The 6,079-nt window shown below is 42.3% G+C and overlaps 1 pseudogene; it reads right to left on the reverse strand.

The window, feature by feature from the left end:
• Positions 1–3,301: 3,301 nt before the first annotated feature.
• On the reverse strand, positions 3,302–3,790 carry LOC105994821 (annotated as a pseudogene).
• Positions 3,791–6,079: the final 2,289 nt, after the last annotated feature.

A 6,079-nucleotide genomic window follows, 5' to 3' on the forward strand; every position in this document is an offset into this window, starting at 1 on the left:
AAAACCGGAAGTTGCGCTGTGGCCCCAGTGGTAGAGTGCTCACCTTGAGCTGAAGAGCTGAGGGACAATGCCCAGACCCGGAGTTCAAGCCTCATGACTGTAATCCTAGCTATTCAGGAAATTGATGTGAAGATCCAGGTTCAAATACAGCCCAGGCAGAAAAGTCTGAAACTCTCACCTCCAATTAACCACCCAAAGGCTGGAAGTAGAGTTGTTGCTCAAGTGATAGAGCTCCAGGCTTGAGCAAGAAAAGTTAAGGGACAGTGTCCAAGCCCTAAGTTTAAGCCCCAGTACCATCATAAAAATTTTTTTAAAAGAAAGGCAGAAAGGAAGGAAGGAAGGAAGGAAGGAAGGAAGGAAGGAAGGAAGGAAGGGAGAGAGAGAGGGAAGGAGGGAAAGAGGGAGGGAAGAAAGGAAGAAAGTGATGTTAAGTAAAGTCAGGCTCAGAAACATAAAGGGCACATGTTTACTCTCAAATGTCAGACCTTGAGGCAGCATAGATTAGAGAAAATGAGGCTTGGTAAACAGGAGCCAAATATCCAGAAATAAATGTAGTTTTGCTTCTAAATACATTGTTTCTGAATATCAAGGATGAACAGCAGGATATATTCTTTCTTGGAAGGGATGGCCAAACATAAAGATCAAAGGTTTAAGATGGGTCAGTCTTGAAGACTCAAAGTCCAAGTAATAAAAGTGGAACACCAAGTTCTTAGCATTATGACTTGTCCAGAAAAATCGAATTCTGAGATTGAAGTCAAGGCCCTAAGTGTGGAGTCTCTACTTGTAAAGGGAAATTTCATAAACCCTCACCTGTATCTGATAACTATTGAAATTATAAAGCCATAGATTAAAACGTATACAGAGTCATATGCTTATATACCCCAACAAACTGGTTAAGGAATAGTACATGTAGAGGATATGCTTTTCATGCCTGACTTTGTGGAAGATAGAGATATTGATTTTCTTTCTTTTTTTTTTTTTTACAAAATGATATTTTTTGTGACTTCTCCCTCAGTAACAATAAAAATAGATAATATAAATTTTAAAAATATAAATGTCAACATCTAAATGAGGAGCATTAATAAAGAAATTGAGTGGAGCATAGAGGGAATTTTTTTTACAGTAAGAAGAAATTATCTGCCAGGTGCCGGTGTAATCTGAGATTCAATTATCTCAGCCCCACAAGAGCTCAATGCCCTGAGTTCAAGTCCTAATTTGGGCCTAGAATCTCTACATCCTAGAATATGCCCTTGAATCCTGCAAGAGGAAGTTTTCTTCCTTCCTTCTTTTTTCTTTCCTTCCTTCTCTCCTCCCTCCCTCCCTCTTTCTTTCTTTCCTTCTTTCTTTCTGTCTTTCTTTCTCTTTTGTCCTCCCTCCCTCTCCCTCCCTCCTTCCTCCCTCCCTCCTCCCCCCTTTCTCCCCCCACCAGGGGTCCCAAGGTCAGAGTGACCTGCCTGCAGATGACCTTGTGAGCACATACCTGGTGCTTTGCTTGACCCTGGGGAATAAGGCAGGACTCTGTCCTTCATATTCCATCTTTAGAAACATAAAAAGATTAGGCTGAGAGGGGAGAGGCAGATCCTTCATAAAGAGTCTTTTGGATACATAAAAAAAGCTGGGCCAAAGGGAGATGAGGGAAAGGGGCTGGTGGTTGTCTTTCTGGCTACTTGTTGCTGACATGGGGCATTGTTTTAGATGTTGGTCTCCTATTGGGTCGTATGTGGGATAGACCCCTTCCCTGTAGATAGGCTGGGTTTCCAAGGGCATCTCTTTTCCATTAAGGGGTTGGTATCCCATTGCCATGAAGAACTCCAGTCACCTTCTGGGAGGTCAAAGTTCAGACCCATTCCTGGAAAAAGTTGGGCCAAAGGTAGACAAGGGAAAGGTGCTGGTAGTTGTCTTTCTGGCTAGATCTTATATGACAGATCTGCCTCTCCCCTCTAGGCCCACATTAGAAGCTGGGTATGGAGGCTATTGTCACCTGGGGGGCAAGGTTGGAATGACCTGCCTGTGGACAAGCAAATGAGCACACACTTGGTGCTTTGCTTGACCTTGGGAAATAAGGCAGGATTCAATCCTTCAATCCTATCTACTCAGGAGGCTGGGATCTTAGGTTTACAGTTTGAAGCCAGCTCAAGGAAGGAAAGTCCATGAGATCTTTATTTCCAATTAACCAGCAAAAGCAAAAGTGGAGCTGTGACTCAAGTGGTAGAACACCAGCCTTGAGTGAAAAAAACTAAGACATTGTGCCCTGGACCTAAAAACCAAGTTCAAAACCAAGTATTAGTTCACACACACACACACACACACACACACACACACACACACACACACACACACACAGAGGCATGCATGCACGCACGCACCCATGATGAACCCTGCTAATTACTGTCTCTTTTTCTCTACCCTTGTGTCTTCCTTAATCCCTAAAACTCTGGTTTCTTGCTGTTCAGTGGCCCAGGCAATAAATGAGCTACCAGAACTTCTCAGTGTTATAGAAAAAATTACTTTTTCCAGCAAGAAAAGAGGTTTCAAGGCCTAAGTTTGCAATCCACATTGTGAAAATCCGGAATGGAAATGCTAGTTTTGAAAAGCCCTGTAAATACTCATTTGGCCTAGATTTATATTGAAAATCTTGTTAGACTTTATTATTTACAACTTAAAATAATTTTGTTTTTCTTTGATGTATCTGGAATGCTGTTGAGCTTCAAAACCCGTGTCACCATCCCCTTTTATTCTCTCTCTCTCACACACACACACACAGCTGTTGGGAGCCAACTATCTCACTGGAACATCTTGAGGCTGTTTCACCTTCTCACCCTGCCCTAAGTAAAGACCATCTTTTCACCTTGCCCTAAGCAAGCACCCTGCAGCTGCTTCGGCCAATGAAAAAGCTTCCTTATTCCAAGCATATAAATACCCTTGTGTGAAAAATAAAAATTGGAAGCTTGATCAGAATCCTTGTCTTGCTGTCATTCTTCGTGTCTCTTGTCCCTTCATTCCTTCTCCCTTAGGTTCATTGCCCTCGTTGAAGTCCTGCGGGTCAGGACACACAGACACACACACGAACACACAAGCATGTTTGTATGCATTCACACATATATCTACTGTGAGAGAAAACTGCCTTTTCCTTTTTTTCCCCCACTACAAAAAGCTATTTCATTTGATCCAAGGCTTGGAAAGGGCTCCAGGGTGGTTAGTTAGGAAGTTTCCTAATGGCTAGAGGAAGAGGCTCAGGTGGAGACCCTGATGTCAGGCGAGGCAGAGATGGCCCTCGAAGGCTGCTGGTCTCAGGGGTTTTCTAGTCGTGCTTGAGGTACTCAGGCATCCCGGCCACAGTGGCTGCCCGCCTGCGATGGTTGGTTAAGTAGTCTCCCATCTTCATGATGGGCTTCACTTCTTCATCCAGGAAGTGGTTCTCCAGGAAATCACAGAGATGGGGGTCTGTGCGAGCACAACCCAAGGCATGAAGATCCAAAACGGCTTGGTTCCGGTTCTTCTCCAGGGCCAGGGTGGCTTCCATGGCTTCCACGGTTTTACCCCATTCATCTTAAGAAGCCTTCTGCACATCCTGGAACAGTGCTGGCTTTGCATCTTCAGGAGGCTCTGGGCGCCCTCACGCTTCTCTCCTGCCAACTCACTGAAGAAGTGGCCCATGATCGTCCAGATCGAAATTGTAGCTCAGAGAGAGGTAGGTATAGGAGGCCCGCAGATGCACGCTGACCAGGCAGTTGACAGCAGCCTCCACCTCAGTGGAATAATTCTGACGAATCTGGGAGGTCATGGCTGGTCGTCGATAGAGCTAAGCACAAAAGAACAGTGTTGGCTAGTTCTGGAAGCAGGAGACAAGCCAGAAGATAAGGGTGGGTGGAGAAGCAGTCGGCGACAGAAAAGAGGAGTCCCGGGTCTGTTCCATCCAAAGTCTGTTTTAGCAAGACACAGATCCTTGGGACTGGCACAAGCTGCTGCTCAAAACCGGTTTTCTATAGAACTGCTTAAAAGTTCTTGCTTTAGCCTAGTGGCTTGGCTCTGGTTTACGGAAAGAGGAACTGCTTTGGGAAAAGGAAGGGTTTTTGAAATGTAAGGTTTTGTCTTAAACTGGTTTCTTTTCAAGATGGAATTACAATAGACCTTACATTGTTCAAGAAAAGAAATAGCAGAGGGAACAGGCATATTTTGAGATTACTTGTGTAATCTTATTTCAGAGTCATCTTATGTAAATATATTTTACCCTATTCAAACTAGCCAACCACAAACATTGTGAACTGGAGCTCAACCAATCGGAACAGAGGGGTGGGGCCTGCTGTATTACCGGTAAATGGGGAGCAGCTTGCCTGCTCTGTGTGCTTGCCTGCCAGATTTTTGGCTGACTTCACACCCTTATGTAGAAATAAGTTTTGCCTTGCTGAGCCAATTCTTTATTCTTGTGTTTAACATTGTAACTTCAGTGGTTCTTGGAGAGAATATTTATAATACTTACACACAGCAGCACACAGTCACATTGCCATACACGCTCAGGCACGGAGATGCCTGAATGTATATGCAATCACATTCACATGATGTTTCTACATCCATACACACATAGTCACACACAGCTGTATTGATGCATCCACTCATATACTTACACATGCAAACACAATAGTATTGACATGCATGCACCCGGATGAATATCTGGATTCATGCAGTCACATTAACATATGTCCACATACATACACTCACACACATACAGATCTGCAAACACATGATTACACATAGGCAAATACACACAATCTCACATAACCCATACTGGAAGAAGAGAGGGGAGAGGAGAAAGTTAGAGAGGAGGAAAAGATACAGAATAAAAGAAAAATTATACCCTGAGAGTTTTTTATTTTTAAAGAATTTGTCTTGGTTAACAGAGTTACAAAGAGTAAAGCAATCAGAAAAACAGGGCCAAGGATACATATAGAAAATGAGTACTAAATAAGTTATGTACAAAGCTATGACTATAATGAAAGAAAGGCTGCCAAGAAATTTCTATAATATAATATCACTTTACTGTGCTTAGTGGTATAAAAGAAAAAAAAGATCCAAGTGGCTTTTTTTCTGGTTTTGAGGATTGAACTCATGGCTTCACACTGTTACTTGATTATTTTTGTTCAAGGCTAATGCTCTACTACTTGAGCCACATTTCCAGTTCTAGTTATTGCTGGTTAATTGGCTATCAGAGTCTGATGGAATCTTCTTCTTCAGCTGGCTTTGAACTGTGATCCTTACATTTCAGCCTTTTGTAATAGGATTACAGGGAGGAGCCCACTGGTGCCCAGTCCAGACCTGCCTCTTTGATGAGCTTCTAGGTCCTGCTTACTCTGCCTGGGCGGCGTTATGGAATCAGGGGGTGTCTCACCCTGCATAGAATTGGAATCAGATAGAGAAGGGACATATGAAGACCGCATGTGAACCTGAGTCCTGGTTAATTTGGTCTCATGTGTCCCCAAGGTGGTCTTCACCCCAAATCCTAAATTTATCATTTGAATGACAAAACAACAGTTGCAGAATTCTCAAATTAGTTCCTTGACTTTTGGAATTAAAATTAATACAATAGTAAAGGTCAAGTGGAAGCTCCTGAAATTATCCATTGTCTCCAACTCCTGGCTAAAAGAATAAATCAGAAATAACCTAGCACATCCTCAGGAGACCAGTGGAGACTGAAATGACTCTTGGACTTACAGGAAGAAGGATGCTATTTAATTCACAAGTCTGGCACCTGCAGACAACAATCTACCACACTTTTAATCAAACAGTGACTGCATTGCATGTAATATTTCTACTAGAATATACAATCATGTCCCTTATGTGGAATGCAGCTATATATTCCAGCAAATGTGTTATTTCAATGACCATCATAAAGAGATTTGAAAGCACTTAGAACTCTTATAGATGAATAACAGTATACATTCCTGGGTAGATCTATTTTAATCTCACTCTATTAAAATACAATCCAAAGAAACATATTACAAAATATTAATGTATTGGTGATGTCATTTAATTTGTATCTAATCAGAAAGAAGGACAAATATTCTAAGTCTCAATAAAATGA

This window comes from Dipodomys ordii, unplaced genomic scaffold (genome assembly GCF_000151885.1).
Source record: "Dipodomys ordii isolate 6190 unplaced genomic scaffold, Dord_2.0 Scaffold110, whole genome shotgun sequence".
Lineage (NCBI taxonomy): Eukaryota > Metazoa > Chordata > Mammalia > Rodentia > Heteromyidae > Dipodomys > Dipodomys ordii.